This window comes from Anopheles funestus, assembly GCF_943734845.2.
Source record: "Anopheles funestus chromosome X unlocalized genomic scaffold, idAnoFuneDA-416_04 X_unloc_78, whole genome shotgun sequence".
NCBI classification, from domain to species: Eukaryota; Metazoa; Arthropoda; class Insecta; order Diptera; family Culicidae; genus Anopheles; species Anopheles funestus.
In genome coordinates this window covers 79,823-92,500 of record NW_026045207.1, presented here as the reverse complement: position 1 = coordinate 92,500, position 12,678 = coordinate 79,823, and positions in this window count along the sequence as shown.

Here is a 12,678-nt window from a genome sequence, read left to right as displayed (position 1 = left end):
GCTCATCCGTATCCTTTGTGTACCGCCCCATGGCCCCGTCCTTAGAGTTAATGACTAATAGGCTTAACTCTTGTTTGTCTGCACCACAGTTCCCGTTCGTTCCGTGCCGTAGCCGGATACGTATTGCACACTAGTAGACACCGTAATCTGACGTATCTAACACACCACTATTGTAACTCGTCGTCGAAGGACCTTTCAAGTGCCTGATGGCCAGGGGAGCTCTTACACGGCACGGATACACAGTGATGCTCGCCCATCAAAGTGTACAACGATCGAGTTTGCTTAAGTGTCTGGGTACCTACACACCAGACACGATGCGATGGCCACGGATCCACACAAGGCACATCACATGCAGAAAGCTTTACCAGATTCTGACACATACCACACACATGCAACTCGTCGTCGAAGGGGCGTTCAAAGTGCCTTACGGCTAGGGGAGATCTAGCTCGGCACGGAGACACAGTGATGGTCGCCCATCAAAGTGTACAACGATCGAGTTTGCTTTCCGCGCAAGCGTTCTAAGTGTCTGGGTATCTAAGCACCAGACACAATGCAATGGCCACGGATCCACACAAGGCACATCACATGCAGAAAGCTTCACCAGATTCTGACACATACCACACTCTTGTAACTCGTCGTCGAAGGGGCGTTCAAAGTGCCTTACGGCTAGGGGGGATCTAGCACGGCACGGAGACACAGTGATGGTTGCCCATCAAAGTGTACAACGATCGAGTTTGCTTTCCGCGCAAGCGTTCTAAGTGTCTGGGTATCTAAGCACCAGACACAATGCAATGGCCACGGATCCACACAAGGCACATCACATGCAGAAAGCTTCACCAGATTCTGACACATACCACACACATGCAACTCGTCGTCGAAGGGGCGTTCAAGTGCCTTACGGCTAGGGGAGATCTAGCTCGGCACGGAGACACAGTGATGGTCACCCATCAAAGTGTACAACGAACGAGTTGGCTTTCAACAAATTCTGACACATAGCAAGCGAGCGACCGAGCTACACCGAAGGCAGCTCATGGTTGGTCACTCGCGGACGATCATCAGTAATGATCCTTCCGCAGGTTCACCTACGGAAACCTTGTTACGACTTTTACTTCCTCTAAATCATCAAGTTCGGTCAACTTCAGCCATGCCAGCTGCAGCTCACGAAGGAACCGCGGAAGGTAAGCCTCCAGAAACCTCACTAAATAATCCATCGGTAGTAGCGACGGGCGGTGTGTACAAAGGGCAGGGACGTAATCAGCACTAGCTAATGACTAGTGCTTACTAGAAATTCCAGGTTCATGGGGACCGTTGCAGTCCCCAATCCCGACTAGATGGGCATTTTAGTGATTTCCCGTTCCTCTCGGAATGGGGGCGCCTATTGGCGAGAACACGCTGCGACCCACATTGTAGCACGCGTGCAGCCCAGAACATCTAAGGGCATCACGGACCTGTTATCGCTCATTCTCAGCTTGCTAAACACAAGTTGTCCCGCTAAGCAGGGCAAACGTAGCCGACGACCGCCCGTGAAGGCGCCGCCCGGCTGTAACGTCAGGTGCGCCCGGAGGCGCACTGCTGACAGCGTTCTAGTTAGCATGTTTGAGTCACGTTCGTTATCGGAATTAACCAGACAAATCATTCCACGAACTAAGAACGGCCATGCACCACTACCCTTAAATTTGAGAAAGAGCTATCAATCTGTCTTACCTCGATAAGTTTGGACCTGGTAAATTTTCCCGTGTTGAGTCAAATTAAGCCGCAAGCTCCACTTCTTGTGGTGCCCTTCCGTCAATTCCTTTAAGTTTCAACTTTGCAACCATACTTCCCCCGGAACCCGATTTTGGTTTCCCGGAAGCGACTGAGAGCACCGAATAGGGGTAGCGTCTCCCAATTGCTAATTGGCATCGTTTACGGTTAGAACTAGGGCGGTATCTAATCGCCTTCGATCCTCTAACTTTCGTTCTTGATTAAAGAAAGCATCCATGGCAAACGCTTTCGCTTCAGTTGGTCCTACGACGGTCTACGAATTTCACCTCTCGCGCCGTAATACCAATGCCCCCAACTACTTCTGTTAATCATTACCTCTAGGTTTCTGACAAACCAACGAAATCGTATAAACCGAGGTCATATTCCATTATTCCATGCAAGATTATTCTCGGCCAACGCCAACCCCACGGGGGGGCCGGACGCTTTGTCTTAGCCTGCTTTGAGCACTCTAATTTGTTCAAGGTAAATGTGAGTATCTTGAGCACCATGAGGAGCCCGTGCCGGAGTTAACCGGTAGCACGGTACTCGTTCACAGAGTAACGCCCAAGTACACCATTGTGAGTCGCAGCCGTGAGCGCGCGCACGAACGGCCCCGGCGTGTAACCGGGCGCCCGTGGCGGTCACGTGTCTGGACGGGCAATCAACTTCGAACGTTTTAACCGCAACAACTTTAATATACGCTAGTGGAGCTGGAATTACCGCGGCTGCTGGCACCAGACTTGCCCTCCACTTGATCCTTGTTGAAGGATTTATACTCAACTCATTCCAATTATGGACCATCGTTAGAGAGGTCCATATTGTTATTTCTCGTCACTACCTCCCCGTACTGGGATTGGGTAATTTACGCGCCTGCTGCCTTCCTTGGATGTGGTAGCCATTTCTCAGGCTCCCTCTCCGGAATCGAACCCTGATTCCCCGTTACCCGTCGCAACCATGGTAGTCCTCTACACTACCATCAATAGTTGATAGGGCAGACATTTGAAAGATCTGTCGTCAGTCGACAAGCGACCATACGATCTGCGTCCTTATCCAGACTTCAACTCAAGCCGCCCGGAGGCGATTGGTTTAACTAATAAGTGCACCAGTTCAGCTACCCGCGAGGGCAACAGTCCCGGCATGTTGCATGTATTAGCTCTGGATTTTCCACAGTTATCCAAGTAACTAGTGGTAGGATGATCTTGTGAATTATAGCTGTTATACTGAGCCTTATGCGGTTTCACATTCATTTATGTTTGTACTTAGACATGCATGGCTTAACCTTTGAGACAAGCGTATATTACTGGTAGGATCAACCAGAATTCGTTCCACTACAGACACACACTCGCTTAGTGGGAAATAAATTTCCACACAACTCTCTCTCTCTAGAACCATATGGAATGGCTCTTTGGTGTTGGGTAAGGCACCAATTTGTTGGGGTGTAACGGTCACCACCAACTTTAAGTTTGTTAGGGCACAACGGAAACCACTAACTAAACTTTAGGAAACTAAATTTCCTCACACATTATCTCTCACCATATTAGCACTAGGTGCTATCCACGATTGTACAACGTTTCAACTCTTGAATCGACCGTAGGGCCGCGGAATTGCTTCCGGGCCCCTATTCTCGCTATTAATTGTTCATCTCTTTCAATACATCGAGTTCGTTCCATTGGGTAGTTCGCATGGCGAACGTTTTGATGCAGCCCCCTGGGGGACCACGGCACTTTACACCGGGTATGGTGTATGCGCAACCTACAGATAACAATAAACCCCTTATGCGTGTGTAAACCGATGTTGGGCTGCTCAACATCTTTCATGGTTACATCACTTGCACCAGAACCCACGGTGCCGATTTGGTAATATGTTGTACATTTACTCTCAAGATGTACGCTTCGGCCCCTTATTCAGGGGCTCAAGCTATTACCAGCAAGAACAATCCTCATCCAGACTTGAACTCGAAACACCCGCAGGCGAACGGTTTAACTAATAAGTGCACCAGTCTTGAATCCATGCGTCGGTGGAAACAATGCCGGCGTGTTGCATGTATTAGCTCTGAACTTAGCGAGTGATTGCCTTGCAGCTGTCATACTGAGCGTAGAGCGTGATTATCGCTCACTTGAACCATGTTGAATGGCTCTTTGGTGTAGGGTAAGGCACCAATTTGTTGGGGCGTAACGGTCACCACCAACTTAAGACTTGCTTATAGGCATTTCAACGTTTTCAACTCTTAAATCGACCGTGTTTCATTATCATCTCTTCTTCTTATTAAATGCATCGAGTTCGTTCCATTGGGTAGTTCGCGTGGCGAACGGTTTGATGCAGCCCCCCGGGGGGGACCACGGCACTTTACACCGGGCATGGTGTATGCGCAACCTACAGATCACCAATATATTTGTGATCGATAATGCACACTTCTTACACGACTGACCAGTCGACAGCGCTGCCTTCCTATTATGCGTGTGTAAACCGATGTTGGGCTGCTCAACATCTTTCACGGTTACATCACTTGCACCCGAACCCATGGTGCCGATTTGGTAATATGTTGTACATGGTCTCAAGATGTACGCTTCGACCCCTTATTCAGGGGCTCAAGCTATTACCAGCAAGATCAATCCTCATCCAGACTTGAACTCGAAACACCCGGAGGCGAACGGTTTAACTAATAAGTGCACCAGTCTTGAATCCATGCGTCGGTGGAAACAATGCCGGCGTGTTGCATGTATTAGCTCTGAACATAGCGAGTGATTGCCTTGTAGCTGTCGAACTGAGCGTAGAATGTGATTATCGCTCACTTGAAAGGGTCAAGCCCTTTCGAGTCGTCCGGTTTTTACGCCAGACGACTCGGTTCACCATCTTTCGGGAAGGGACCGTCTCGGTCGCAAGCTGCTCCGGTCCCCAAACAACCTGCGACAAATGATAGGAAATGCCGACATCAATACGTGTTCAGTTTGGTTTATCGCTCATAGGTCTTTTTGACCATCGATCCCTGATTATAACTCTCAATTAAACAGTCAGGAGAGTAAGGCATGCCCATCGATATCTCATCGACAGGCGATACCGCAAGAACGGCCAACGACACATCAGGTGATCGATTATTGCTACGACTTTTGCTTAATCGTTTCCACTCCTTAGAGAAAGAAACCCCCGGGGACCGTCTCGGTCGCAAGCTGCTCCGGTCCCTAAACAACCTGCGACAAATGATAGGAAATGCCGACATCAATACGTGTTCAGTTTGGTTTATCGCTCATTGGTCTGTTTGACCATCGATCCCTGATTAAACTCTCAGTAATCCAGTCGGGAGAGTAAGGCATGCCCATCGATATCTCATCGACAGGCGATACCGCTTGAACGGCCAACGACACATCAGAGGATCGTATCTTGCTACAACTTTTGCTTAATCGTTTCTTCTCCTTGGAGAAAGAAACCCCCGGGGACCGTCTCGGCCGCAAGCTGCTCCGGTCCCTAAACAACCTGCGGCATCAAATGATAGGAAAAGCCGACATCAATACGTGTTCAGTTTGGTTTATCGCTCATTGGTCTTGTTTGACCATCGATCCCTGATTAATACTCTCAATTAGAAGGTCGGTAGAGTAAGGCATGCCCATCGATATCTCATCGACAGGCGATACCGCATGAACGGCCAACGACACATCAGGTGATCGATTATTGCTACGACTTTTGCTTAATCGTTTCCACTCCTTAGAGAAAGAAACCCCCGGGGACCGTCTCGGTCGCAAGCTGCTCCGGTCCCTAAACAACCTGCGACAAATGATAGGAAATGCCGACATCAATATGTGTTCAGTTTGGTTTATCGCTCATTGGTCTGTTTGACCATCGATCCCTGATTAAACTCTCAGTAATCCAGTCGGGAGAGTAAGGCATGCCCATCGATATCTCATCGACAGGCGATACCGCTTGAACGGCCAACGACACATCAGAGGATCGTATCTTGCTACAACTTTTGCTTAATCGTTTCTTCTCCTTGGAGAAAGAAACCCCCGGGGACCGTCTCGGCCGCAAGCTGCTCCGGTCCCTAAACAACCTGCGGCATCAAATGATAGGAAAAGCCGACATCAATACGTGTTCAGTTTGGTTTATCGCTCATTGGTCTTGTTTGACCATCGATCCCTGATTAATACTCTCAATTAGAAGGTCGGTAGAGTAAGGCATGCCCATCGATATCTCATCGACAGGCGATACCGCATGAACGGCCAACGACACATCAGAGGATCGTATCTTGCTACAACTCTTGCTTAATAGTTTCCACTCCTTGGAGAAAGAAACCCCCGGGGACCGTCTCGGCCGCAAGTTGCTCCGGTCCCTAAACAACCTGCGGCATCAAATGATAGGAAAAGCCGACATCAATACGTGTTCAGTTTGGTTTATCGCTCATAGGTCTGTTTGACCATCGATCCTAGAATTCAACTTTCGAGTAAGGCATGCCCGTCGATATCTCATCGATAGGCGATACCGGTAGAACGGCCAACGACACACATCTAGGATCGCATTTACTCTTCCTTGGATGGATAACCAATACCCTAGGACCGTTTCATCGCGAGCTGCTCCGGTCCTCAAACAACTCGCGAACCACCGATAGGATGATATTAGGAATGGCCGACTTTCATCCTTTAACTCTCAGTTCTGCTTACCAAAACATAGGTACTTGGACCTTAAAGACCACTATATGTTCCCCGATCGGGGGCAATCGGAACGTCTATCCATCATCAACATCGTTTCACTCATTCCGAACCACCAAATTGGACAGACAGTACCATATTCACCAACCGATTGCTTCAACTTCGCAAACTGTATGGTAAGTTCTACTAATTTCACATCTTACCATCGACTAATAGTGCATAAATCCACTTGGAAATCACTTTTCCTTGGTCCTCGGACCTTCTACGACAACGTCCAACAAATATCCGAAGTCGTTTCCCAACTTAGACCAAGCATTTCGTATCTTTACTTCTAATCGATTTTTTCTCTCATAATTGACGATCAAAATCTAAAAACCACATTTTGAGCCAGAAGCAGTCGTCCGATCGTCCTGGGGGTAGTCTCAATCGATTTAGAAGGGCCCAATTCATAAAGATACGTACTCAGTCAAATTCATGCTTCTGGCTCACCTACCCCCTATATAGAAAACGAAAGCGTACAGGCGTGGAAAACGTGCCATTTTTCTCCATCACGGACTTTTTTTTTCTCGTTGCACCGACTCTAGTAAAAAAGTGAAATTTTTTACTAGTTACCAACTTTTGCAAATTATCATCGGATATCACTTTTCATGGTCTATAGTAAGTTCTTATCACGTTTTAGTAGTTTTTGAAAAAAAAATTTTTTTGAACTTTTCAAAATTTTTCAAAACAAAGTTTTTGTAGGCGGTTTTGTGTATGGAGGGTTACTAGTCTCGGGGTCACTGTTTGACCAAAAAACCACTATATATCATTCGAAAGGTAATTTCAAGGGCTACAAAAAATTGTTCTACGGCACCCCCCTCCGACGTCTAGTATTCGAGTTATTGGCCAAAAACCATCACTTGAGCGATTTTTCGTTCAGGGTACCCGACTCTAGTAAAAAAGTGAAATTTTTCTCGATTGACCAAGTGTTGCAAATGACCATCGGATTTCACTTTTTATGGTCTATAGTGAGTTCTGATCACGATTTGGTACTTTTTGAAAAAATTTTTTTGACGCACTTTTCAAAATTTTGCAAAACCAAAACTTTTTAGGCGGTTTTGTGTATGGAGGGTTACTAGTCTCGGGGTCACTGTTTGACCAAAAAACCACTATATATCATTCGAAAGGTAATTTCAAGGGCTACAAAAAATTGTTCTACGGCACCCCCCTCCGACGTCTAGTATTCGAGTTATTGGCCAAAAACCGCAACTATAGCGGTTTTTCGTACAGGGTACCCGACTCTAGTAAAATGATGCGATTTTTACTAGTCTAGGAACTTTTTGGTCAAAAAATCAAGTATATGTCATTCGATAGATAATTTCAAGGGCTACCAAAAATTGTTCCACGACACCCCCCTGCGACGTCTAGTATTCGAGTTATTAGCCAAAAACCGCAACTTAAGCGGTTTTTCGTCCAGGGTACCCGACTCTAGTAAAATGATGCGATTTTTACTAGTCTAGGGAACTTTTTGGCCAAAAATCAAGTATATGTCATTCGATAGATAATTTCAAGGGCTACCAAAAATTGTTCCACGACACCCCCCTCCGACGTCTAGTATTAGAGTTATTAGCCAAAAACCGCAACTATAGCGGTTTTTCGTCCAGGGTACCCGACTCTAGTAAAATGATGCGATTTTTACTAGTCTAGGGAACTTTTTGGCCAAAAATCAAGTATATGTCATTCGATAGATAATTTCAAGGGCTACCAAAAATTGTTCCACGACACCCCCCTGCGACGTCTAGTATTCGAGTTATTAGCCAAAAACCGCAATTATAGCGGTTTTTCGTCCAGGGTACCCGACTCTAGTAAAATGATGCGATTTTTACTAGTCTAGGGAACTTTTTGGCCAAAAATCAAGTATATGTCATTCGATAGATAATTTCAAGGGCTACCAAAAATTGTTCCACGACACCCCCCTGCGACGTCTAGTATTCGAGTTATTAGCCAAAAACCGCAATTATAGCGGTTTTTCGTCCAGGGTACCCGACTCTAGTAAAATGATGCGATTTTTACTAGTCTAGGGAACTTTTTGGCCAAAAATCAAGTATATGTCATTCGATAGATAATTTCAAGGGCTACCAAAAATTGTTCCATGACACCCCCCTGCGACGTCTAGTATTCGAGTTATGGGCCAAAAACCATTCATACTTGAGCATTTTGCTCATTTTGCCTGTACGGGTACCGGGGACTAGTAAAATCAGGCCAATTTTACTAGAGTAGGGGTCCTTTTTGGTCAAAAAAACAACTTTTGCTCGTTCGATAGGGAATCGATAGGGCAACAAAAAATCGTTCTACGACCCCCCCTTCCGATGTCTAGTATTCGAGTTATGGGCCAAAAACAGTTTATAGCTAATTTTTCACTCGATTTTTCACCAAGTATCGCACATTACTCCGGTTCTATACATTGGATCGTCAATCTTTAAGATTTTATGGGTAGTTCCAACTGTTTGCTACATTTCATCCATACATCACCAACCGATTCAATGTCTGTGCTAGAAGTTATTAGAGGAATAAAAAAATTTACCCTTGGCTTTGGACCGTACAATTTTACCCATTTTTGGCCCATATTTGCCCCATAGCTCCGCCGGTATCCAAGATATGGCCACACTTTCTTCTGGCCATGGGTAGATGGCACTTGTGGCTAGATTTCTTCCATGCACCACTAATCGCTACCATGTCTGTGGCCGGAGCTATTCACGAAAGCGCCTTGCGCACTTGGTCGGATTTTTGGTCCACCTGGCACCATTTTTGGCCCATATTTGCCCCATAGCTCCGCCGGTATCCAAGATAGCGCCACACTTTCTTCTGGCCATGGGTAGATGGCACTTGTGGCTAGATTTCTTCCATGCACCACTAATCGCTACCAGGTCTGTGGCCGGAGCTATTCGACGAACAACCATCGCATTTACCTAGGTACTTTTTCGGATTTTTGGTCCAACTTGCACCATTTTTGGCCCATATTTGCCCCATAGCTCCGCCGGTATCCAAGATATGGCCACACTTTCTTCTGGCCATGGGTAGATGGCACTTGTGGCTAGATTTCTTCCATGCACCACTAATCGCTACCATGTCTGTGGCCGGAGCTATTCGACGAACAACCATCGCATTCACCTTCTCGTTGCACTTCTTCGGGAATTTGGTGCAACCAAGTTTTCACTATAACTTGGTCATTTTCCGTCCATCGGACATGCGGTTTTGGGTGTCGATACTTGACACCGCCCGCTACAATATGTTCCTCCACGACCATGTGGTCCGATGCTTCCAACAGGAGCTATTCGAGGATTACCGATTTTTCACCATTAAAAATGCTCAATTTTGCACCAACTTTTGCCTATAACTCAGGCTGTATCGATCGGATCTTCAATCTTGAAAAAGTTTTGGATAGGTGGCACCAAATGCTACATTTCGTTCTTCCACGTCAACTTTGTCCGATGTCTAGCAAAAAAGTTATTCGCGAACCAAGTCCAGAACCCATGCAATGGCTGCCCTCATTGCATACATCACGGCGGTTAACTCTCGTTACTCTATACCGTGGACTTGGTACTTTTTCAGGCATTCGTTGCTACTTCTCGGTTCATGATATTCGTTTACGGTCTTCACTAGGGCATTTGGTGCTCCTTATCGGTTCATGATATTCGTTTACGGTCTTCACTAGGGCATTTGGTGCTCCTTATCGGTTCATGATATTCGTTTACGGTCTTCACTAGGGCATTTGGTGCTCCTTCTCGGTTCATGATATTCGTTTACGGTCTTCACTAGGGCATTTGGTACTGGGCTTCCCACTTTCTACTGATCGATCCATACTCACTTGCGTGCACCTAGCCTAGGAAGGTTTCCTATGGCTTCCCATCTTTCTACTGATCGATCCATACTCACTTGCGTGCACCTAGCCTAGGAAGGTTTCCTATGGCTTCCCATCTTTCTACTGATCGATCCATACTCACTTGCGTGCACCTAGCCTAGGAAGGTTTCCTATGGCTTCCCATCTTTCTACTGATCGATCCATACTCACTTGCGTGCACCTAGCCTAGGAAGGTTTCCTATGGCTTCCCATCTTTCTACTGATCGATCCATACTCACTTGCGTGCACCTAGCCTAGGAAGGTTTCCTTGGGCTTCCCATCTTTCTACTGATCGATCCATACTCACTTGCGTGCACCTAGCCTAGGAAGGTTTCCTATGGCTTCCCATCTTTCTACTGATCGATCCATACTCACTTGCGTGCACCTAGCCTAGGAAGGTTTCCTTGGGCTTCCCATCTTTCTACTGATCGATCCATACTCACTTGCGTGCACCTAGCCTAGGAAGGTTTCCTTGGGCTTCCCATCTTTCTACTGATCGATCCATACTCACTTGCGTGCACCTAGCCTAGGAAGGTTTCCTATGGCTTCCCATCTTTCTACTGATCGATCCATACTCACTTGCGTGCACCTAGCCTAGGAAGGTTTCCTATGGCTTCCCATCTTTCTACTGATCGATCCATACTCACTTGCGTGCACCTAGCCTAGGAAGGTTTCCTTGGGCTTCCCATCTTTCTACTGATCGATCCATACTCACTTGCGTGCACCTAGCCTAGGAAGGTTTCCTTGGGCTTCCCATCTTTCTACTGATCGATCCATACTCACTTGCGTGCACCTAGCCTAGGAAGGTTTCCTATGGCTTCCCATCTTTCTACTGATCGATCCATACTCACTTGCGTGCACCTAGCCTAGGAAGGTTTCCTTGGGCTTCCCATCTTTCTACTGATCGATCCATACTCACTTGCGTGCACCTAGCCTAGGAAGGTTTCCTATGGCTTCCCATCTTTCTACTGATCGATCCATACTCACTTGCGTGCACCTAGCCTAGGAAGGTTTCCTATGGCTTCCCATCTTTCTACTGATCGATCCATACTCACTTGCGTGCACCTAGCCTAGGAAGGTTTCCTATGGCTTCCCATCTTTCTACTGATCGATCCATACTCACTTGCGTGCACCTAGCCTAGGAAGGTTTCCTTGGGCTTCCCATCTTTCTACTGATCGATCCATACTCACTTGCGTGCACCTAGCCTAGGAAGGTTTCCTATGGCTTCCCATCTTTCTACTGATCGATCCATACTCACTTGCGTGCACCTAGCCTAGGAAGGTTTCCTTGGGCTTCCCATCTTTCTACTGATCGATCCATACTCACTTGCGTGCACCTAGCCTAGGAAGGTTTCCTTGGGCTTCCCATCTTTCTACTGATCGATCCATACTCACTTGCGTGCACCTAGCCTAGGAAGGTTTCCTATGGCTTCCCATCTTTCTACTGATCGATCCATACTCACTTGCGTGCACCTAGCCTAGGAAGGTTTCCTTGGGCTTCCCATCTTTCTACTGATCGATCCATACTCACTTGCGTGCACCTAGCCTAGGAAGGTTTCCTTGGGCTTCCCATCTTTCTACTGATCGATCCATACTCACTTGCGTGCACCTAGCCTAGGAAGGTTTCCTATGGCTTCCCATCTTTCTACTGATCGATCCATACTCACTTGCGTGCACCTAGCCTAGGAAGGTTTCCTTGGGCTTCCCATCTTTCTACTGATCGATCCATACTCACTTGCGTGCACCTAGCCTAGGAAGGTTTCCCTTTGGTACCGACTTCTATCTACGCACTCGATATAACCTAGGTACTTGGTACCGATGATGGTTAACACTCAAGCATTTCTTGCATCCTGCGTGCAAGGTACCAATTTTCACTTCTTAGGTACGTTTATGTGCCCGCATTTATCCAATATCGCTCCGATGGCCTTTCGCATTATTTCATCCGATAGCCCTTGCAAAAAGCTACCAAAAGTTCCTCCACGGCCATGTGCTCCGACGCTTAGTTTAGGAAATATTCGAAAAAATTCAAAATAGGAAGCATTTTCTTATTGGAAAATCACCTTAAATCGATGGCCATTTTTTGGGCAAAAACTTTAACGTCTTCCCGACTTTGCGGGAATTGCGAATTTTAGGCACCCAGAGAAAATCTTTTACTTTAAGGGGGCGGCCGCGAAGTTGCCCAAAGTCTCGGACACAAAAATTCTCAAGTTCCCCACTCTAGTAAATCGCCCTATGAGTATCTCCTGGCCCGCGAGCTCTGCGAGCGGGCCAGCTTCGGCGATTTTTGCCTTTTCGCCTAGGCGGTTCTTCTACGAAATTGACCCACAGCTTTTGGTCAGAAAGCTAGCATTTGTTGCAACAGTTAGGTACTTGGTACCACATTTTGGTATCCATTTGGGCATTTGTGGCAACTACTCG